This window comes from Ambystoma mexicanum, chromosome 7p (assembly GCF_040938575.1).
Source record: "Ambystoma mexicanum isolate Mex_15411 chromosome 7p, UKY_AmexF1_1, whole genome shotgun sequence".
Lineage (NCBI taxonomy): Eukaryota > Metazoa > Chordata > Amphibia > Caudata > Ambystomatidae > Ambystoma > Ambystoma mexicanum.
The window spans coordinates 973,429,724-973,454,864 of NC_090939.1; positions in this window are offsets into that span (position 1 = coordinate 973,429,724).

A 25,141-nucleotide genomic window follows, 5' to 3' on the forward strand; every position below is an offset into this window, starting at 1 on the left:
ACCCTCTCCCCCTTCCCCCTCAACTTCCCCACACATCCTCTCCCCCTCCCACTCCCCCCTCAACTTCGCCACACACCCTCTCCCCCTCCCCCTCCCCCTCAACTTCCCCACACACCTTCTCCCCCTCCACCTCCCCCTCAACTTCCCCACCCACCCTCTCCCCCTACACCTCCCCCCTCAACTTCCCCGTGCTGGGTGGGGAGAGGTGGGGTGACTGCAGGGGGCCTGTAGCGGTAGGTGTTCTGGGTGTCGGACTATGTGCTTCGTCATCTGACACGGCTGCTGGCAGTGGATACAGTTCCTTCAGCCACTGGCTCCTGTGTGGTGGTGGCTGGTGTGGGGGCTGTGGCTATGGCCCTATTGCACATTGGTGCTGTAGGTTCTTGGGGTGTGTTGGGCTTGTGATGTGGTCCTGGTTTCACTCTTCCCCTTGATGTTGAGGCCCTGTTTGCCCCCTCCATGCCCCTGGACTTCTTGACTGGTGTCGCAGGGTGCTCCCTGGGGTCCTCATCATCGCTATCCAATTGTGTGCCTGTGGGGGACCAAGAGAGGGAGAGCATTAGTGATGGGTCTACGTGCATCTGGCATGCATTGGGGTAGCTGCATTTCTATCGAATGGCAGGTATTTGCCGTTGGAGTACTGACATACGGGTTGCTGGCCTTTTGGGTGGGTCATGCAGGGATGCGTCTGGGATGACACATGTATGGGGTGCATCATGCATGTGGATAAGATGGTGCTGTGCACTGCCTGTAGGCAGGGTTGCGTACATGTGTCTGGTGGACCCTGCTTTGCACCATTTCACTGTCACTTCGGGGGGACATACTCATGGTTTGCAAAACAGTGGTTTATTTGTGACACCTACCTGCATCAGCCGATGACGGGGCTCCATGCTCCATATCCCCCACTCCCTCGATTGTCTCCATTCCGATGGTGGTCGCACAAATCTCCTCCCAGCCAGTCATCTTTATGGGTGAGTCGCCTCCACCACCTGTTGCCATTCCCTGGCTACGGTTTGCTGCGAGGATGTTCCTTACACGTTGGCGCAGGTCATCCCAGCGATCCTGGATCTCTTTCACCGTGCGTGGGGTGGTTCCTACAGCACTCACTTTACGCGCTACCTCCACCCAGATCTCTTTTTTGTGCAACAGTGCTGGTCGACGCATGTCAGTGGAAAACACTACATCCCCATTTTCAGCCAAGGTGTCCGACAGCATGTTGAGCTCTTCCTCCGAGAAGTTCTCCTTGCACAGGCGTGCAGCTCCTTTTTTAAGTGCCTTGGGCATTCTAATATGCTGCTGGTTTATTTTGGGACAGGTGTGGTGGTGATGTGGATCCTGGGTGCAGAGGATGGCAATGGATTGTGTTTTTCAAGATGGCCGCCCTGCTCTTTCCCGTTCCTGTGCGGTGATGCTACTTCCGGTTCTGCTTATTTACGGTCACCGCTATTAGAGGTGGTGGTTATTAGCAGTCTCCGCTGATAGCGGTGACCGCTAATGCTGGGGGCATGGATGGCAGTGTTGCTATTTGTGCTCCTCTCGATGCCGCTAAGGGCGATTTCTGAGGTCTTTTACGGCATGGCGGTAAGGTCGTTACCGGCATGGTGCAGTGCTCGTGCCCGCAAAGTCGTAATAGCCCTCTAATAGCAGGCTCTTTGCAACACGGACACGTTATTTGCTCCATGCCGGTAAGGACACTTACTTACCTCCAACCTCGTAATGATGCCCAATGTGTTGGCTTGAACCCAGCCAGGACAACTTGGTTGCCGCCCCAGCAAGTGAGTCACCTAGCGATCTTTGCAGTGACTATAAATAAACCGCAAGCTCGAAGAAGACAGGTGACGCAAGGCTGGAGGTGACAGGAAGCACAAGCAGGTGCTTCCCCACAACGCGATGAACTGGGACAGAGTCCAAGCCAAAGCATAGTAGGTACATAGCGCTTAAGTGTGAGTAGTTATGTTGGAGATATTTTACCTCATGCAATAATGCTATGCACTGTGATTGAAGCTATGAAATGAAATAATGCAAAACGAAGCTTGTTGGATTATATGCCATCATGTTAATAAGAAATTAATTTATGGTAAAAAAGATATGCTGCTTCTGTACGCAGCTATTATCCTAATATTAACCATGTTGGCTTATTTCTGTAACATCGTTATTTTCATGATAATGAGCTTCATATACAGAAGAATAAATAATCTATAAAAACTAAACTCATGAGTGAGTCTATGCGTAAGATGTAATCATGATGTACTTTGAACCTAAGTGCTCACATTTAATAAATTCATGTCTAGCTAATTTATGCAGGGCTCTGGAAGGGACAGTGGGCGCAGTTCCAAACAGAGATTTCCAATGAGCAGGCTATCCTAAAATGGTGATATAGTTCTCAGCGCTCCCCAGGGAGAACCGGGAGAGGGTGGGGCTCTATATGCACGACCCTCGGAGTGTGAAAATGTAACAAAGTGCTTTTCAGAGGTAACAACAGAACAGATATACAGGCTGGGTGGCATACAGAGTGGAACAGAAGAGGGGTACCGCTGTAGCAGGTGACGTGGAATATAGAGGGGCAGGCAGCATCTAGCGAGTCTGGTTGCGTCATTGGTAATAGATGGCCTAGGTGTTGAGGCAGAGAGATTCTTTGAAGAGATGGGTCTTGAGTTCTTTTCTGACTTGTAGGAGCATGGGGGCGAGTCTGATGCTGATGGGGAGGAGGTTCCATAATCTTGGGGTGTAGGCACAGAATGTTTTTTTCTGGTCCTTTCCTTTTTGCAGCAGCAGATTTGAAGTCTGAACATGTCCTGGCTTCTGGTGGTATGCTGCCCGCCGGAGATGATGAGTTTCTCCACAAGATAGCTGGGTGACTTGGGGATGACTGCCTTATAGATGATGCTGCAGGATTTGAAGGTGTTTCATGCGTGCATTTGGAGCCAGTGAAGGTTGATGAGGGCTGAGGTAATGTGGTTGCATCTGCGAAGACCCTTGATGAGCTGTGTGGCTGCGTGTAGGACACGTCTCAGGAGCATAATGGAGGACAATGGGAGGCCTTTGTGTCCTGTCATCGTGTACTGTTCTTTGAGATAGATAGATAGATCAAAGGCTATTATACATTTTTCAATATTGAAAATATTACGGTGGATCAATTTTGGGCACTACTTTTCTCTGACAGTCCACTGTTTGCTGCAGAATTTTCTATATGGAAGGAGTTCATAAAAATTTTATGTTGGGATTAAGTTGTAAAGATATGATGATTTTTAGCAGTTTTGGGATATTTGGATTTAAAAACGAGTATTGTTATGAATTTGTATCTACATATGTACTGTTTTTTTTATTATGGACTGTTTTCATAATTGTCGGATTGTGTTGTGATTTATATGTAACAATTTTGATTGTCATAATGCACAGTCTTATGTTCATTTCTTTGAAATGTTTCAACTTTTTATTGTTAAATCAATTGCACACTTAAAATATTTATATATGTGGAGCAGCACCGGCAAAAATATTTTTAAACGCGCTCGGAAGCGCTGTGGATGTTCAACACGCCGCAAGACGTCAAACGCTTCCTGGAAGCAGCGAGGAACTGACACACTAAGGACTTCCTTTTGCTTCATCCACAACACACGGTGAGCTGGGAGCAGCCTGCAGCCCGAGTAGGTGGAGACTGACAGCGTCAGAGGACGCGGCCGGAAAACACTGCAGGGTTAAGTGCTTCCTTTCCTCACTGTGTTGTTGAAAAGCACACAGCTTGGGTGTTGTTACTGTGGGCCTTCCTTTTTATCTCGCCTCACTGCACTGACATTTTTCTGTGCAATCAAGTGACCTCTGCAAGCATGGATTTATCACCACATTTAGTGTTTTGTGTGCTTCGGGAACCTGATACCGTACTCAATCATAAACAATCCATGCTTCCCAAGAATGCATAGAGGCTGCAAGAACTGAACAGGCAGCTAGCCTATTCAATGAAACCCTGTCATCTATCAAAGAGAAAGAGACAGTAGGAACAGAAAAAGCAAAGGGAAATAATGAAATTTCGATGTTGAAAGAATTGGAAAAACTGCACAAAAAAGAAACAAGCAAATGGTGGGAAGAACACTCCCTACAGAACTATCTGGATGTGTGGAGGATCCCACGAGGTTTGAGAATCCTCACGATACCATCTTTTGAGGAACAAGATCCAATCATGCTGAGAGACTGGGGAGACACTTTCGACCAATGTTCTAACACTTTCTTACGCATTCTGGTAAAATATGCTGGAAGCGATCGCATTAAAATCCTCGTGAAAGTAGGGGAGCTTGAAGAAAAGTTAAAGAATATCAAGGAGAGTGAAGAAGGGAAAAAACTTCAAATTAACATCAATAATGGTCTAAAATTATATGAAGAAGATATCAAATTGAGAAAACAGTGAAAGTTTCTACGAGACAAAGGTGATTATGAACAAGAAAATGTGTGGAGTCACAAACAGAATACTTGTGCGCTATTTATCACTACTATATTCAGAAAAGGCGTCTCTAGCAGCAATTCCGTACCCACCAACCCATCCACAAAGGCTGGCAACAATTAACAATAGTATAATGAAAACGGGGGTAGGAATGCGCTTGACACTGTTAAACTAAAGTAAATCAACAGTCTTGCTGAATACAATGTTTTTAATAATAAAGCTTTCTTTGAAGAACAGCCGACACGTGTTTCGACACTTAGGTCGTTTTCAAGGCACACAAAACTAAAGATCATCCTGGTAAATTTATCCTGGTATATATGTTTCTCACTCGATATATCGAGCTATATAATTCAGTCGGCCAATACGGCAACTAGTACCTTGTTCTTTTGCATTTCGCCATATTTCCCAAGTGATGGGAACTTTTTCAATATTTTGATCCGGATATAACCAGCTAATTGATGATCTTTAGTTTTGTGTGCCTTGAAAACGACCTAAGTGTCGAAACACGTGTCGGCTGTTCTTCAAAGAAAGCTTTATTATTAAAAACATTGTATTCAGCAAGACTGTTGATTTACTTTAGTTTAACAGTGTCAAGCGCATTCCTACCCCCGTTTTCATTATACTATGATTATGAACAAGGTTGAGTGTACACTTTTGCACACCGTTTTGATCACATGAGACCGAAGGTAAATCATCAGGGTCAGAGAATGAAGCTAGCTAGGAGTCAACAGCCTCTAATTCCGAATCAGAAATCACGGAAAATGAAGATGATGAAGCCGCAATGAGAGGGAGGAAGAGGAGCGAGAAAACGACGAGGATGGGGCAGAGGGGCAACAAGTTCAAACAGCAACCCTGCAACAAGATCATTGCGCTCTGGCAAATGAATGAAAATATGAATTGTCAACTTATCCGATCATGTCTTAACCCCGGAAGAGACTAAGGTTTTGAAGCTGTGTTTAAACTTTTGTCCACTGGCAGGTTATGATTATGTGCAGACAAGACTGTATTTGGACAGTCTTGTAGGCAAATTGCGCTTGAAAAAGTTCTTCGCAACCAACACATACAAAAAGAAACCTAAAACAACACTGGAAGGACAGACAGATATCATTATAGCTGATATGAACACTCTTACCACTCCAGTCACCTTACAACATGAAAGTGACAGGGCTTTGGATGATATATCTATAACTTCAGAAACTAATAGTTTAGAAACATTAGGTATTTGTACAGATTGGCCATCCAAAAGTAAACTTAAATGCAAATCTAAGGTTAATCCATTGAGTGCTCAGAATATAAACATTGAAGCATTTTCCAATGTAGTGATTGACAACCTTAAAGAAGAAAGAAGAAAAAACAAAAAAACACATTAAAAGCAATCTCTCTTGGAAACAACAAAAGGCTCTGTCTGACATATGTAAAATGGACAAGTATATAGTAAAACCAGCGGATAAGTGTTGCATTATTGTTTTAATGAACAAACAAGGCTATTTGAAAGAAGCGTACAGGCAGCTTAATGACATCAAATGCTATGAAAAGCTTGCAAAAAATCCTGTTCAAGAAATGGAAAATAAAGTTTGGGGCTTCCTAATAAAATGGCAAAATGTGGGTATCTTGGAGGAAGAAACTGTGAAATTTCACTTCACAAAACATTCAGTCATTCCGACCATATACTTCCTCCACAAGGTCCACAAGAATCCCATTAGACCCCCAGGGAGACCCATAGTGGCACGCTACCCTCATATATCAGAGACATCACAGACTTTTTATGCGTATGCGTATATTGTCTCTGTATACATCAATACAACATGAGGATGGTATAAGGGCTTGTGAAATCTTTCTGAAAACTAGATCTCTCAATTATCTTGAACATACCACCATGATCCTTGAAATGTTGAGACTTTCCCTAGAGAATAATTGCTTTCTTTTCAATAATGAGCTATTTCGTCAAACCCAGGGCACCGCCATGGGTGCTACATTTGCGCCATTGTATGCTAATCTCATGATGGGCAACTGGGAGAAATCAGTGGTGTGGATGCAAGTAAATGAAATTTTCACTGATAAAATAATATTATGGCTACACTATATCGACAACTTATTTATCATTTGGAATGGCACAGCACAATCATGGCAAGAATGTGTTAAATTCCTTAATATCAACAATTTGAGTATACAATTCACTGAACAGCATAGTGCACATGATATTGTTTTTCTTGATGTAAAAGTCAAAATTGTGGAACAAAAAATTAGGGTGCGAACTTCACAGAAAGATCACAGGCGCCAATGTTCTGTTGCATGCGAATAGTGCTCACCCCAAAAGTCTTTTGTGGTCCATTCCATATGGCGAATTCATTCGCATAAGAAGAAATTGCAGTCACATTGAAGACTTCGATACAGCGTGCCAAGTCACAGCCCAAAACTTTTTACACCAAAAATACCCGAAAAAAGTAATCGAAAGATCGTGTCTCAAAGTCCGGGATATTAAAAGATAGGACTTGTTGATGACATCTAAATCTGCACTCAAGGACAGCACAGAAGAAAGTACTATCAGACTTATTCTAACTTTTGGAAGCCATTCACCGACAATACGGAACATCATCAATAAATATTGGAAAGTGTTGACGGTGGACAACGATTTTGGCAAAATATTACACGAACGCCCAGATATAACTTTCCGAAAGAGTACATCCATCAAAGATCTTGTAGTACAAAGTTATATGGTCTCAGACAACACCAAAAAGGGCAGCAATTGGCTCTTAGGGGGATGTGATGGCTTTTTTAAGTGCAGTAAATGCAAAGTCTGTAAATATGCTTTTAATTGTAATAGCTATACTCACCCTTTTCTCAAAACACCCATGCAAATTAAGGGTAAAATCACTTGTGTGTCTGAGCTAGTTGTATATGTCCTGACATGCCCATGCCTCAAGTGGTTTGTAGGCAGCATGAAATGTAAACTAAAAGTGCAGATTTTACAACATATTAGAGTTATCACCAATAAGGACCATGCATATCCTATGGCCAAACATTTTTCTGAGTTTCTCGATGGCAACCTGAAGACTCTTACATTTTTTGTTATCTATAAGGTTATTATTGGCCCAAGAGGAGGTGACAGTGAAAAACAACTGAGACAAGAAGAGACGAAATACATAATTGATTTTGAAAGCAAATGCCCGAAAGGGCATAATATAGATGAGGAATTATACACGTTTTTGGGTGTTTAGATAATCAAGACTTTCTCATTTGTGACTGCATCTCTCTATCCCTGTTTTCTTGACATCCTGTGCTTGCTCCTTATAGAAAAACTATATGTAAATTTGTTTTCTGATTATTTAATTAATTCTCTCTAACCCATTCCATTTCTGTTTTTTATCTCTTTCACTCTTATTTTCTTTTTACACTATTTTCTTTCAGGGTTTCTGATCTTTTCACACATTTTTTCTATTTTATTTACTTGACTTACATTGATATTAGCATTTGGGATTAAGGGTTCAATGTTTCATTTACCAACATGGAAAGCATAATATTAAGAAATGATGATATAATTGTTACTATCATGAGTGCACCAAGACACAGTTAGGCAGGCTTTGCTGCATCTTAGAACTTAAGCCAATATTGTCATATTGTCAGTGTATTATGCATATGCACTTTATTCCGTATTGGACACATTAGTATTTATTTTTATAATAATGAAAATGTTTGATTTTTATTAATTAACAGCATTAATATTTCAATACGGATTATGGAGATGCTGTACTAAGCTGTACAAATATGATGCTTCACAATTAATTATGCGTCACCATATTATCTTCATACTGTGTCATCTAATCCATATATTACAAATATTGGTGTCACTGGTGCAAATCCACTGGAAGTATTATGCAGGGATTTTACCAATGATTGTGAATATCATGCATATGACCATTATAGTCAAGATAGGCACTCGCACTTTATCATAGACCACAGGCATATGCTTTGAGCAAAATGATGATGATTGGGTTGTCTTTTTTTACACTTACACTATGCACTGACACTTTATATGACGGCTTGGTTGATGTGGTTAAATTAACAGCTTTATGTCCTAATATTTGTGTAATATTTAGAATCCACTGTGGATGCAAATAGTAACATTTGGGAAATTTTCCAATTTATTGTTAATGAAGCTCTGTTTATTGATGTGATATTAACATTCATTGAATGCACGCATTGAAAGTTGTATGAACCCGTTCCAAAATGGCTGACTGCATTTGCAACAGCCAGTAAGTCACCTTTTTACGGTTTGTCAAATAATCTTGTGTGTTTAAATTCGGGCTCCAACCACAGGGAGGAGTAACTGTGAACAAGCCACAGGAGTGTGGTAAAACGTGTCAGCCAGCCTCTCTAATCTTGGGAAGCCATTTTTAAAACTGCCATTATTGAAGAAATTTCTTTTTTTCTACTTTTCTACAATCTTGTTGGGCAGTTTTTTGTAGTTCCTGAAGTTTTTTACTTGCAGCAATTGGAGCCGCTGTTTGGTGCAATTCCAGGTTGATGGGAGTGCAGCTCCATACAATGAAGGGTTCACCGCCTTATTTTGGGAACATATATATATATATATGTATATATATATATATATTTCCACAGCCATGGTAGTGGCTGTGTAGTTATGGTTAAGTTGCTGTTTCCATAGGAAGAGCACTTTTTGGGCAGCTTATAACCTTGCTCCCACTGGATGAATCCTCACCAAACTGCAAAAATAGTATATGGCCCACTCTGAATAGTTACGCCAAGTTTGGTGAGGTTTGGTCCAGGGGGGGCAAAGTTATAGGGGGGTCCCAAAATTTCTTTTTTCCCATAGACATAATGGGAAAAAACTTTGCTCACGCCTACTGCCCAAACCACTGGACGGATTTTCACCAAATTTGTGGCAGGAGCGGTGGCTTGGTCCTGAAAGCATGCTTTTCTTTATTTGGTGTAAATCCATCCAGTAGTTTTTAAATGACCAAAACGTAAGGCAAAAAAAATAGTGATATCTATGTTCGGTCCGCGGACTCACTTCCCTGTTCGGTCCGCGGACTGGCCTCTGATTGGCTGTGCTGTCCGCCGATTGGCCAGATGGATTTGCAGACTTTTGCGTAGTCCGCGAACACTGGGCGCGTCCGCTGATTGGATGGTGAGAAAACATGAAATGCGTCTGTTTTCTCGAAACTCCCGCCATCTTGGATTCGCAGACTTGTTTGGGGTCCGCAAACAGCGCAGTGAAAACTTTTTTTTAAAAAGCAGCATTTCACTTGTCAAACTCGACAAACAATCTCTGGGGAGGTGGGGGGGTGAGGATTCGATTGGATATGGCCATAAGAAGCCAAAAAATGGGTTGTTTCACCTCCCGAAGGTCCGCAAACACTCTGGATGTCCTGGGACAGTCTTGTGGTGTTTGCGGACACTTCAGATGTCCTAGGACATCTGTACCTATTTCTGCATTACAGGGTTGGGGAAAAGCAGTTTTTGGATGGCTTATAACTTTTGCGCCACTCAATGAAACTGCATGCAATTTTGCAGTTTTATTCTAGTCCTAATCCTGAATGGTTTTGCAAATTTTTTTGGGATTCTGTCAAGAGGGGGCAAAATTAGAGGGGTGTCCCAAAATATTGTAAAGGCATATAAATGTGGTGTCATTTGACGAATCTGCACAACATTTGGCAAAACAATTTTGGATCTAGATATAAATGGTCTTGTAAGGAGAGGGCGAAATTAGAGGGGGGGTCTTGACATTTTTTGATGGCTTATAACTTTGTTGCTATTTGAGGAATGTGGACAAAAGTTTTGAGAAAGATTATAGACCAAACCTTCAATGTTTGTGTAAAGACTGAATGGATTTTGTCGAGTGTGGGCTAAGTTATTTGAATATTGTATGTACATACATTTTGACACTTTTTAAAAAATAAAACATGGGCGGATTTTGAGCAAACTCGTGAGGAGCATTGGCAAGGACATTAAAGCATGGTTTTGCAAATGTGCCCGTGTTTTATTTTTTGACAAGTGTAATAATGTAGGTACAAAAAATAGTCATATACCTTTGGTGACTGAGGTATAGCCTGTGGCCCTGGGCAGTAGCCAGATTGTCTGGGTCATGGCATGAGATTATTGCACAGACAATCTGGCTACTGGCCATGACCGCTAGGGACGAAAAATGGGTCATCAGATGTCATCAATGATATTTGTGATGTCATCTTTGATGTCCTGGGTGTTAGTCTTAGCAGTGCACGGTGGTGGCGCGAGTTATGGTTGCTTAGCTTACCATAACTAGCGAATTTCAGTGGTTTTTCGATTTTACTTGTAACCATAACGTCCTTTTAACAACTTTTTTTACTGAATTTCATAGGTTTTTATTAGTGCAACTTTACCATAACATCCCTTTAACAAAGTTTTTTCATTGAATATATATATATATTACACAGCCCGCGGAAGCGGCTGTGTAGTTATGGTTAAGTTGCTCAACCCATAGGAAGACCATTTTTTTCGGCGGCTTATAACTTTGCCCGCCATGGATGAATTTGAATAAAACTTTGCCAAAAAAGAATATGGGGCCCACTGATTTTTTTGGGAAAGTTGGGTGAGGTTTCGTGAAGGGGAGTCCCATTTTTTTTTTTTCCCATAGACTGAATAGGCAAAAACTTTGCGCATGCCTACGAGACCAAACAGCTGGACGGATTTTAACCAAATTGTGGCAGGAGCAGGGGCTTGGTTCAGAATGCGTACTTTTGTGTGTTTGGTGGAAATCCGACCAGTGCTTTTATTGCAAATAACTGAAATGTATGCCTAATAAAATGTGTGATATACTGCTCCGCTCCGCGTTCCCAGTTACCTGTTCACTCTGCAGACAAAAGTCTCATTGACTTGCAGTATGCCATGATGTCGGCGAATATTGGACACGGCCAGTGGTTGGCTGGAGGGAAGCGTGCTGTGCGTCAATTTTTGGTATACCAGAGGACAGTGCGGTGCCGAAAGGGCATGGCAAACATACTTTATGCCATGTGGTGGTAGGAAGAAGGGATGGAAAGGGTGGGTGAGTGAGACGTGGTTTATCTGACATATGTCATTAGGCAGAAGAAGACAGTGGTGTGCCTGCAGTATCTGTGTATACTGTGCCAATTTGCGGGTCCCTCCACAGGCGACTGCCATGTGTGGTGAATGCAGGCAGCCTTCGTTACAGCACGATAGCTTGTGCGGTAACCTCTTGCCGTGGTGACTGGTGGCAGCTCAATTGCAGAAGGGAAGTGCATTGCACATGACAGGAACATTGTAACATAGCATCTACTACGGTGTGTTATGTGTGGTAAACCATTAGCCCATTCGATGCATTGGTTGAGGACTTACACCGACAACTAAATGTCCTGGTTGCAAGTAGGTTTTGACATTGTTGCCTTGTGTGTGTGGTTTGTCAGCATTGCATACATTGTTGGTTCCATAGCTGTAGTGATTGTTAGCACATCCTACAGTGTATACTCCATGGCTGCAGCTAATGGAGTGAACAGTCCTGCAGTGTGTGCACTGGGTGCCGTTTTGAGGTACTGTGAAACCTGATAGTATGGAGAAGCCTGGTTTGTTATCATTATGGAATCATTACCCATTATTACAGAATCATTACCCATTGTTACAGAATCATTACCCATTTAGGGATCCAGTTATCCATCATACATTCTGATTAGTACTGATTCGTAGTGACATGAAGTAGTGACATCATTAGATTATCCACATATATATAGCCATTTGTATTCACTATAGAATGAGGCCTGTTATATTTGAAGTGCCATGTAGAGACACGTTATATTTGTAGAGACATGTAGACACATGTATAGATATGTTGTTATGTATTATGTATGCATGTAGAGACACCACGCATGAGTGTGCACTTAGAATATGCACTGAGGCATTATAGGTAGCGCTTGGTTTGAGTGAGTGATTGTGCTAAGCACTATAGAGAATGCATTTAGCTGGCTCCTAAGCCATTCTGAATTGAGACACACAGAAGTGCCGCGGAGTGCGTAAGTTGTTATGGTACACTGTGAAAGATTGGAATGCGTAAACAGTTTGGTTGATAAGAGGTCGCCTTTGCCTTAGTAGAGACACGGAGAAGGAGGCTTATCAGGCCTGGCTGGTGCTTCGGAGGGAGAGACATGCAGAAGGATAGAGGGATTTGAATGGAGAAATATGAATAGATGGTAAAATGGTGTACCGCAGGCAGACAGAAGAAGGCCATGGTATAGATATGATGGCAAATGTCACGATGACAGAACACGCAGTGATTGAACAAGTACAAGACATGCATCACAGATATTTAGGCACTGCTCACATTTAGAAATGATGACAGAGAGAGAAGAGTGTAACCATGGATATGTATATGTCATTGAACAGTATAATGAGAGGTGAGGCTCTGAGATTTGAGTAAGTTGCTGCTCTCTGCTGGTCTGCTCTATGGGATGTTGTTGGAGATGCAGTTCTAAGATCGAGGGAGCTGACTCTGAGATGGGAGAGAGATGTTTGGCAGTGGCATAGGAGAGACGCTTGGATGTCTTTGAGAGAGGAAGCTTGGGGAAACATTCTGAGCAGAGCTGAGATCGATCTGGCAGGGATCTGCAGAGAGAGACCTGGCCCTGACTGACTGGCTGGTTGCAGAGTTTCTGGGAGAGGAGATACAGAGAAAAACAGAGCTGAAAAGGGGAGTATTGCTGAATAAGACACGGGCATGGGGAATTAGAACAGACACTCACACATAGCTTTGGCTGACATGATAGATGGGGTAATCAGACAGGGTTTGTCATAGAGAGAGAGTGTGAAGTATGGTATGGAATGGAGAGGAATGGTGTGGATTGGAGTTATTAGATTGCTTGCATTAGAAGACTGTAAGGCTTACAGTTATTGCATTGCATGGTAGATTTGCACCAAAAGCATAAAAGGTGCAAATTCGAGATTTGCATTATAGTAGTGTTTGCATTATGCATTGCTATGCATGAATAAAAGTGTTCCTATTGTTGAATCCATTGCTATGTTTTCTTTGTGTCTTATGTAAATGTGTCCATAGGAGTAACTAGGAGTAAGATAGGAGTAATCTAGGCGTAACACAGTGCACAAAGGCCCTGAGATACAAGAGGTGGGGGGAATAGTGATCCACACCCCCCTAGGAGATTTGTCTAAGGTGTCACATGGTCGCCCACGCGGGGCTAGACCAGAGGTAGATTTGTTGGCATTCTCACAGTAATGTGTGCATGGAAGTGGATAGGGTTGAACTGCATATTTTATCAGCTTGGGTAGTGTCCATTGCGCGGAGTGCTGAGTACTGTACTGCACTATGCAGTATTGGTTTAGTGCACTTAATAGAGTGCTGGGAGCACAGCCACTGTTGTGAAGATTTTGTAGTTTGGATGGCAGTAATACAATGCTATGTGAAAGGAAGTGGGTAGGGGTGCCGGACACTGTGGTATGTTTGTGGATTCTGCTTATTGTTACATGTTTGCATGCATCGCTGTATTATGGTGCAGGGGTTGGGTAGAAGTACCGCTGCCTTGTTACCTTTGTGGATTGTGGTACCTGGCCAAAAGTTTGCCTGCATGGCTCTGTTATGTTGTGCTAGGTGTGGGCAAGGCCTAGACTTTTGGGTGCATGGCCAAAGGCCGTAGGCCATGCACCCAAGAGGCTAGGCCTTGGCGACAGCCACCACAAAATAATGCAGCCATGCAGGTTTAACTGTGCCTCTCTCCGAGAGTGGTGACCTTTAAAGAATGGTTGTGGAGGACATTTTACACTTGGTAGAACACTTAAAGTGTGGTGATTTGTGGAAAATACCATATGGTGTAGGTCACTGCACGTGTTGCACATTAGGGAGCCACATGTAACCATTTGCGTTTGATATGGTTTGCCCCCTTATAGCACCCTTGCTTTAGGAAGTGCTTTACGATATTGCGCCATCAAAGAAAGTCATCAGCATTACACATTTAAAATATGGACAATGTACACAGACACCCACATGCCGTTCACCACACCCCATGCAACGTCATGCAGCCATGCATGCAAACATGTAGCCAGGGTGAAAGTTGGCAGGCTCAATTGCAGATGTGGAGTGCATTGCACATGACATGAGCATTTAAATATAGGGTATAATATGGTTTGTTGTGTGTGGTGATGCCCTAGCTCCTTGAATACATGGCTGGAGCCCTTGCACCGACAACTATGTGGCCTGCTTGCAAATAGGTTTGACATTGTTGCGTTCTGTGTTTGGTTTGTGAACATTGCATACATTGTTGGTTCCATGGGTGTGGTGATTGTTAGCACATCCTACAGTTTTTAGTCCCTGGCTAGAGCTGATGGAGTGAACACTCCTGCAATGTGTGCACTGGGTGCTGTGTTGAAATACTGTGTGTATAGAAGTGGATAGGGTAGAAGTGGATATTTAATGTGCTTGGGTAGTGTGCATTGTGCAGATTACTGACTACTGTACTGCACTTTGACATACTGGTTGTTTGCACGTACTACAGTGCTGGGAGTAAAAGTATATTGCTACCTGTACTTTGTGGTGATGGGTGCCGCTCTGGGTGAATCTGGATGCTGAAAGCATGGACACATTTGGAGAACTTTTTACTGGAGGTGCTTTGAAATCACATGAGACGTGTACTCTGAGTGTGTAATTGTACATATGGAGTGCTGTACAGAAATTATAGTGTTCGATGCAGAGGACTTGGATGTCATTGGTGCATGCCTGTGTGACTATTTAATAGCACCTAATGAGGGAGTTCTGCAAAACGAATAGTGGAAAGGGAAGAAGGACTGTCCATGCTTTACTGGGGCACAGCCCTTGCTGTAGCTGGGAAAGCGCACGTGGCATATTCTCAGCATGGTGGCATGGAACTGCAATTGTGGGGATTATCCAATCAGGTGTCAAGGATGTGCTTCATATGAAGGGGAGGTACTATTTTTTCCCAATACTCTGTGTACTGAGGTTGGAAGAGATGGAGAGACGCAGAGTGCCGATCATGGGTGAAATCTTTGTGCAAGATCTGCACAGGTATGCCGTGCAAAGAGGCATTGCTGCTAATTTTGAGTTGGAAGGAGATGAGGCTTTCTGGGGCACTGTCTATGAGAGCAGTTTCGGCGGTATGGTTAACCTCTGCAGATGTGTAGCCTCTGTCACTACAGTTGATGTTGTCATGGTGCATTATGGAGCTCTACATTTGGGGTACATGTCGTGTGGATGTTTGCTCCGTCACCTAAAGAAGTTGATGAAAGCAGTGATGCAGATTTTACCCACTGCCAAGGTGGTTTTCTCATGCATACCACCAGGAGGAGCCTGCGACCAAGCCGGTATAATTTGTCCCCGGCCAGAGGTCGGAAGGTGTTTTATAAACAGAAGCATGTGTCAATTTATGTGCAGTGCTGGGATGTTCTCCACCGACTATGACATCATTAATTAGCGAAATTTGCACTAGTTCCATGCAAATGACATTTCTTTCACCACCATTGGCAATGCTGTTTTGTTTTACACTGTGCAAGAAGGGTTGAAGAGAATCCTGTAAAAATGTAAGGAGGAAAAGAAAACAGCAACTGAGATAAAGAGCAAAAACAAAGAAGGTTCTGTGCAAGCACGTAAAAAAAAAAAAACTGCCTCTTTCAGAGCCACCACTCAAGACGAAATCCCCTACCCTGGTTGAAATTTATTTCCCCACTCCTGGCGATGTGGTAGACTTTAAAAAACAGAAGTCTTGCATAGTTTCACAGAACATTCTAGTGGAGGTGCTTGCGAATCACCTGAGACTTGCACTCTGAATGTTTAACGGTACATATGGAGTGCTGTATAGAAATGATAGTGTTGGGTGCAGATGTCTTGGATGTGATTGGTGCATGCAAGTGTGACTATTTCACAGTACCCACTGAGGGAGTGTTGCGAAAAGAACAGTGGAAAGGGAAGAAGGACTATCCCTGCTTTACTGGCGCGCGGCCCTTGCTGTAGCTTGGAAAGCACACATGCCACATCCTGCGCTTCTGAGCATGGTGGGCATGGAAGTGGAACTGTGGGGATTATCCAATCAGGTGTTCAGGGTGTGGTTCATGGGAAGGGGCGGTACTATTTTTCCCCAATACGCTGTGTGGTGGGATTGGCAGAGATGGAGAGACACACAATTCTGATCGTGGGTTATGCCTTTGTGCAAGATCTGCACAGCTATGCCGTGCAAAGAGGCATTGCTGCTAATTTTGGGTTGGAAGGAGTGCAGGCTTTGTGGGGCAGTCTGTATGAGTTCAGTTTCAGCAAAATGGTTGACTTTTGCAGATATGTGGCCTCTGTCGCTACTGTTGAAGTTGTTGTGGTGCATTAGGGGGGTCTACATTTGGATTACATGTCGTGTGGACGTTTGCTCCATCACCTGAAAAAGTTGATGAATGCAGTGATGCAGATTTTTCCCAATGCCAAAGTGGTTTTCCCAGGCATACCACTAAAAGGAGCATGGGGCAATGCCAGTGTAATTTGTCTCCAGCCAGAGCTCAGAAGGTGTCTTATAAACAGACTCCTCTAACTATTCCTACTAAAATAGAACCCACCCATTCCACTGTAGCACCCCCCTTTAGAGGAGGATTAATAAATGCCAGATCCCTGACTGCACACACCACGGATATCTGCGATTTGGTATTGGTGGATAAGCTGGACTTTCCTGTTATCACAGAGTCTTGGCTGCACGACGCAGCAGGACCCCTACTGTCCCTAGCAATCCTGGATAGCTATACTATACTGAGACAGGACAGAACTAATATGCCTGGCGGCGGCATTGCTATCATCGCTAAAACCAGCCTAGGCATGAGAACTACGGCCACCACAGTTTACAATTCATGTGAAGCGCTCACCATCAAAATTCCTCTGGTTAACTCCCAGACTTTGACTATCCACCTTATCTACAGATCAACCGGTCCTATGAGGACATTCAAAGAGGATGTATACAATCTACTTTCTAATAACCTCAAAATCTCTTCACAATTACTTGTCCTAGGTGACTTTAACCTAGGCTACAATGACCCTTTAGCCAAAAACGCTACCACCATTGCCAACATTTTATCTGAGCTAGGGATAACTCAAAAAACTCTCGAACCCACTCACATCAAAGAGAGAATCCTGATTGGCTAGCATATTACAACTGCACTGCCAACATCAAATCCATTGACCCACAACCTTGGACAGACCACTTTTTCTTGTCCTTCGAACTATCCACCTCTAGACCACTTTTGCCAGCACCCACCATGGCCCCTCCATGTCCAACAAGAAATAAAAATAATATCACCAAGGATACAGTGATTCCTGTGATCCTTCCCACTCTTAACCAACTAGCGGACAAATTAGACTCTGAAACACTCGTCGAGGAGTATAACAAAATCATGTTAACCACCCTCGACAACATCGCCCCTCTAAAACTTAGACCAAGTTAACCCAAAGCCCATTTAAATAAATGGTTCACCCCCGAACTCAAGGATCTACGATGACTTAAGAGGGGATGCGAAACAGCTTGGAGGCTAACCCCCTCAGAAAACCACAAAAACGAACTAATGGAAATCTCCGACCAATATAAGAAGGAAATCCACCTGGCCAAGCGAAACTCATACAACAAGCGTATATCTAATGCTAACTCGAGTATGAGGGAACGTTTCACCATCCTCAAGGAACTAGAGTCACCCGGTACTAATACGCTTTACTGTTTGTTTGCTTTAATTGTGGTAACTTGTGCTTGCCGCTCACTTCCTGTCTGCGTGCTCTCGTTTCGTCTGTCTCCCCCGCCCCCTCCCTCCTACTCCATGGTGCTCTCTGTCTCGCCTATCTTCTCTAACTGCTTCTCCATTGACTATCCTGCTCTCCTCACTAAATCTGGTAGGAAAAAGTTTAAAAAGGACATCCTGGTCTCCAACCCAGGCCTCCCTATCGCTGACACCTACACTAGTGCCTGCTCTAAGGAAACTCTCACTGACATCCTCTTTTTCGTGCCTTCGCCTGACCTATGGACCCTTCATATGGTCTCTGTGCTCTCTCCTTTCTCCTCCTCTCCCATTAATGGTAGCACCCGTTGGGATGTCCTCTTGGCCCCCTTCCGCTCCTCTAAGGCCATCATTAATGTCTACGCTAATGGGACCATCTTGGTCCAAGGCCCTCAGGCCAACCTTCACCTCTTTGATAGACGCTTCCCACGCCTCATCAACTTCCTTTCCTCTCCTGCTGTCCCCCCTCCTCTGTCCTTGGCTACCTTGCCTCTACCCTCCCTCCCTGCCCCCTCTTGTGCTCCTTCTTCACCTCCTTCTTCAACACCTCCGCAGGGCGTACCTCTGATCTGTACCCCCCCCCCGGAAGTTCTTCAAGGATGGCAACCTTCTCCACATTGCCACTCTAAATTCTCGCTCTGCCATCAAGCACTCCTCTGATATCTGTCACCTTCTTGAGGAACTGGACCTCGACGTCCTCTGTCTCACTGAGACATGGTTCACAGCCAGCTCTGCCACCAGCTTTGACACACTCCTACCTGACGGTTACAAGATCCTCTCCATGCCCAGGCCTAACCGTGCAGGGGGTGGTGTTGCCCTTATCTTCCCTGAGTGGATTCCTGCCACTGTCACTCCTACGCAGACCTACTCCTCTTTTGAATGTCTTGTCTGCCGACTCTCTCTCTCTCCTAGCCATTCCCTCACCGTGGCTACTATCTATCGGCCACCTGGTCAAATTTCCTCCTTCCTCTCTGAGTGGGCTGACCTCTCCTCCTCACTCCTGTCCTCAACCACTCAACTCCTCTTTCTTGGCGACTTCAACATCCACCTTGATGCCTCCAGTCCCCCCACTTGTCTCTTTCGTGACCTCTGCGACTCTCTCTCACTCTCTATTCTCCCGTCTGGGCCTACTCACTCTGCTGGGCACACTCTTGATGCTCTGATCTCTTCTGACCTTCCCCTCGCCGTCCCTCTCTCCACTCCTCTCTCCGGGAGTGATCACTTTCTCCTATCCTCCCACCTCACCCTCCCTACCCCACAGGCAAAGCCACCCTCTTCACTGCCACCCACCTTCTCGGTCATCCGACCCATGAAGCGTGTGTCAGTTGAGGCTTTCGCTGCTACCTTCTCGCCCCCCCCCCTGCCCCTTCGGCTGACTCCCACCCTGACACAGCCCTCTCTATGCTCCACTCTGCTATATCTGCTACTCTTGATATCCTTGCCCCCGTCATGAGAATCCGCCTGAAGCCCAAGGCCAAATGTAACTCCTGGTATGACTCGGATCTCATCACCCTAAAACGCAAGTGCAGGGTTGCAGAGAGGAAATGGCGTGCTTCATGTTCATCCTCTGACAAACTGGCCTGCCGCCTGCTCCAAAGGCAGTACCGGCTCTCCGTTCTCACCAAGAAGAGAGCCCTTATCCAAGCCCGCATCTCTGCGGCATCTAACAACTCCGCCAAACTCTTTAAAATCTGCAAGGAGCTGGCCAACCCTGTTGCAGTCTCTACCTCTCCTGTCCCCTCCCAGGCCCTCTGCACTGCACTGGCCTCTCACTTCATCTCTAAAACTCAGGACATCCTGTCCTCGCTCTCCTCCTTTCACCCCCCTCCCTCCCTTCCCGGCTCTTCCTCTGGCCCTTCTGCAGTCACCCCTCCTCCCTCTTTCTCTACCTTTCCACTTTTCTCTGCTGACGAGGTTTCCAGACAAGTCCGATCTATGAAAGTCTCGTCTAAACAGGTTCACCCCTGTTCCTCCAAAACCATCAAGGACCACATCGACTCCCTGGCTCCTGCCCTGGCTGACTTTTGCAACCACTCCTTCGCCTCTGGAGTTTTCCCTTCCCCCCTCAAGCACTCCCTTGTGCACCCTCTTCTCAAGAAACCCTCTTCCGACCCCTCCTGCCCGGCTAACTATCGCCCTATCTCCATCACTCCCTTCCTGGGCAAGCTCCTGGAGAAACTGGCCATCTCCCAGCTTAACCTCCATGCTGAATCTGTTGGTAGTCTTCATGACCATCAATCTGGCTTCAGAGCTGCCAGAAGCACGGAAACTGCTCTCCTGAACATCCGTGAAGACCTGCTCTTGAACCTTGATTCCAACACTCCGTGTGTTCTCATTCTGCTCGATCTCTCCTCTGCCTTTGACACTGTCAACCATGCCATCCTGCTCAACCATCTCCGTGCAAACCTGGGTATCGCTGGTCAGGCTCTGGCATGGCTGACCTCTTTCCTTTCAAATCGACCCTCCCAGGTCCAACTGGGGTCCTTCCTCTCCGACATCTTTTTCTCCACCTGTGGTGTCCCCCAGGGATCTAATCTCTCTCCCTGGCTGTTCAACCTGTATCTTGCACCCCTTGCCCACCGCATCGCCGCTCTCTGCCCTAATTTCCAGTGCTATGCGGACGATACCCAGCTCATTTTCAGGCTACCCTCAGCCTCCCCCTCTCCTTCCCTCATCTCTGACTGTCTGTCTGCTATCCAGGAATGGTGTGCCGCCAATGACCTCTGCCTTAATGCCTGTAAGACTGAGATTCTACTCATCGGTACACCCACTCCCTCCTTCCCTGCAGCTCTCTGGCCTGCCTCCCTTGGCCCCCTCCCTGCTCCTACCTGCAAGGCAAAAAACCTTGGGGTCATCTTCGACTCCACACTCTCCTTCTCTCCTCATATTTCTGACGTCGCTAAGAAGTCACACTACCAGCTGCACCTCCTCAGAGGTATTCTTCCCTTCCTTTCCTTCCCCCAGAAGCTCACTGTCTCCCGAGCCCTGGTTCTCTCGAAGCTGGATTACTGTAACAGCCTCTATCTTAATCTGCCTGCCTCCACTCTCCGCCCTCTGCAACTCATCCAGAACAGAACTGCGAGACTTGTCCTTGGCCTCAAGCCCAGGGACCGTATCTCTCCAGGACTGAAATCTCTACACTGGCTCCCAGTGGCTGCGAGGATAAAGTTCAAAACCCTCTGCATTGTCCACAAGGCCTTCTGGGGCCTGGGTCCTAAATACCTTCAACTCTCTCTTCCCAAATATCTTCCTTCCCGAGCCCTTCGCTCATCCCTCAGGGTCAGCCGCTTCTCGAAGCAACGAGCTGGGGGTAGATCTCTCTCCGCGGCAGGGGCCTCCCTCTGGAACAGCCTTCCTGCCTCCCTGAAACTTGAGGAGAACCATCTCCGGTTCCGGAAGCAACTCAAAACCTTCCTCTTTGCTTCTGCTTTCTCTCTCCCTCTCCCCTGCTGAACAGCTAATAGTCCTCACTGAAACTGCACTGATTCTGCAACTGGACCACTCTTAACGGCCTCGGTCCTGGGCCCAGCCACTCTCCACTTGCACTGATGCCTTGGAACCCCTCTGCACTGCGGGACTGTCTCTGTATCCCTACAGCCCCCACCCTTTCCCAGCACTTGTTCTGCACCTACCTTGCACTTGCCACCAGCTGGCCCTATTTATTTATTACTTTACGCCACTTACCTTGTACTGCACTTCCCCCCTCCCCTTCCCCTTGCACTTTTTCCCCCTCCCCCACCCCTGCACTTGCGCGATCTGAATGACACCTGGCCTAGTAGGATCGTTGTCTGTCTCCCCTTGTTCCTCCCCTCCCTGCCTCGTCGCGCCTTGAAACACCTTTGTATTGGCGCGTTACAAATGCCATATCATATCATATCATATCATACCTAGCCCCATTCCGGACACATGCTCCAAAGATAAAACTTGGTGCACTGATATTCAACAAGCACTTTCAAATAAAATAAGCATGCTCCAAAAGAACATAGCCAAGAAAAAAACCTCTCTCATTCAACCATCTCAGACCAATAACCCGAACAAAGACCCCCCTTCAAAAGAACAGGACCCAGCTGCACGATTCAAGTTTCTAAAAACCTCTATCGTTGAGGTGGAGAAAGTCATCCTCTCTCTCAAGCCTTCCAACTGCCAGGGCAACCTCTGCCCTGCCCAGTTTATAAAAGACGCGGCCATAGATCTTTCCGCATTCATATTGAAACTTGTCAAAGCCTCTTTTGTGTCCTGCACTGTGCCGACCAATTTGAAACAATCTTGGGTACTACCTCTGCTCAAAAAGCAAACCCTAGACCCACGTATACCTACTAATTACCGTCCCATCACAACAGTCCCTTTTCTGCTCAAAATCCGGGACGAGATAGCTTATAACCAAATTCAATAATTCTTGGAACAACATAAGCTCCTAGGTGAATGTTAATCAGGATTCTGACCCAACACGGCACTGAGACCGCCCTCATTGACTTGAATGCACAAATAGATGAATTACGAGATAAAGGTAAAATTGCTCTTCTCTTGCTGCTGGATCTTTCGGCTGCATTTGACCTGTGGTCCATAGGGTCCTCTGCAGCCACCTAGACTCAGCCGCACACTTCTCTAAAGAGGCCATAACCTGTATTGAGTCTTTCCTCAGTGACAGGACTATGAGGGTGTTCTCCCCTTTGGCAGCGGCTGACCCGATCCCCATCCTGTGCAGAGTCCCTCGGGGCTCCTGCGTATCCCCCACCCTATACAACATATTTACCAAGACCCTTTTTGATGATCTGTATCTTCTAGGTATCACCTACACTAACTATGCAGATGATACCCAGATTCTCCTCCCACTTTCAGGGGACTACAACAAGGATTTGTCCTTAGTAAATGAGGTGTATATCACCATCCAGGCATGGATGGCAACCCACGGTCTATGCCTGAATGATGATAAAACAGTGCTTATCATCCTGGGGACTCACTCTAACATCAAAAAGCTAAGCCAAGACTACACCTCTTTTGTGATTGATGGTAATATCATCAAGGTGTCCAAGGAGGTGAAGACACTTGGCTTTTATCTGGACTCCACCCTTTCCTATGATAAACAGGTGAAGTCTATGGTATCTGCCACAGCTTACACTTGTAAGCTCATTAGAGCAGGCAAACACTTTCTCTCAGATAACAACTGTATGATCTTAGCTAGAGCCCTGATCCTATCTAGGCTCGACTATTGCAATGCCCTCTACATTGGTGCTAACAAATCTATCATCCACAGAATGCAAATCTTACAAAATAATACCTTGCGAGCAGCTCTTGGCATCTCCAAAAGATTGCATATTTCCAAGTTCAGGCGCCAGAACAACTTGTTGTCCACCCAAAACAAAATTCATTTAAAAGTTGCTTCCCTTGTTCACAAAGCTCTGAACAATGCTGCACCAAGCTATCTCACAGGCAAATTCTGTAAGAGAAGTTCACACGCCCAGCAAGAACTAACAAGGCCAACAGCCTCATCACACCTAGATTCAGGCATACTAAGGCTGGGGGAGGCAGCTTCCAGGTCCGAGTGGCCCAATTATGGAAGTCAGTGCCTCACGCCCTACGCGAGGAGCAGTCCTTTATGAAATTCAGATCCAATTATATCAATCTACTAAAGGTTGCAGATGACTAGCTTACTAGCTCTTACCTAACTGCTGTGACCTCCTAGTGTAGATTTTTTATATACCCGCCTATTTGCTGCCCATGTGTACATATTCCCCTTCTGGGCAGTGATTCCATGCCCTACCAGTGCCTGTATATAGTCTGTCTTCCTGTAATTGACCTTCTATGGCCTGTCCATATTTTGCCTGCACGCAATCTGTGATGTCAGTCTGTATACCCTTTGCTTTGCTTGTAATCCGCAACCTTGTAACTTAAGCCTCGCATATCCTGTACAGCTGCGCCCGGTTACCTTCGGGTCTGATGCGCATTATAAGTGAATAAAACAAACAAACAAACAATCATGTGTGCATTTCACCCACTATGAGATCATGAAGTCTCAAAATATGCACTGGTTCCATGCAAGTGGCATTTCTTGGAATGCCATTGGCAATGCTGTTTTCTTTTACACGGTGCAAGAAGAGTTGACCATAATTCGGTAAAAATGTAAGGAGGAGAAGCAAACAGAACTCATATAAAGAGAAAAAACTAAAATGGTTGTTTGCAAGCATGGATAAAAACCACACAAAAAAACAAAATAAATAAATCAAAAAAATCTTTTCAGAGCCACCACTAAAGACCAAATCCCCTACCCTGTTTCAAATGTCTTCCCCCGCCCCTCTGTTCCGAGCACGATAACTCTGCAGATTCTGCGGTAGTTTCAGAATTACACGGGCCACATCTGGGCCTTTTCAGGATGGCAGGCATGGAAATGGGACTGTGGAAGCTAAGGGATTGCTCAATAAGGTTTCTTTTTGTGTTGTGTACGCAAATACTGTGGCAGAAGGTCTATTTGTACAGAGAAATAAAGAAGGCTATGGTTGAAGTGTTTTACTGAACATTCTACTGCACGTGCTTTCGAATGACACAACACTTGCAGTCTGAATGTGTAACAGTACATATGAAGTGTTGTACAGAACTGACAGTGTTAGATGCTGACGTCTTGTATGGGATTGGTGGATGTGTGTGTGACAATATATTTAATAGTACCCAGTGAGGTAGTGCTGAATAGAAAATAGTGGAAGGGGAAGAAGGACTGCTCCTGCTTTACTGGGGTGCGGCTCCCACAGTACTTGGGGAAGCACATGTGCCACATTCTGTGCTTCTCACCATGCTGGCCAATGGAAATGGGACTGTGGGGATTGTCCAATCAGGTACTGAGAGTGTGGTTCACAGGAAGGGGCGGTAATATTGTTTTTCATTACTCTGCGTAGTGAGGCGGGCTGCCATGGAGAAATGCATTGTGTTGGTTTTGGGTGATGCCTTTGTGATAGATCT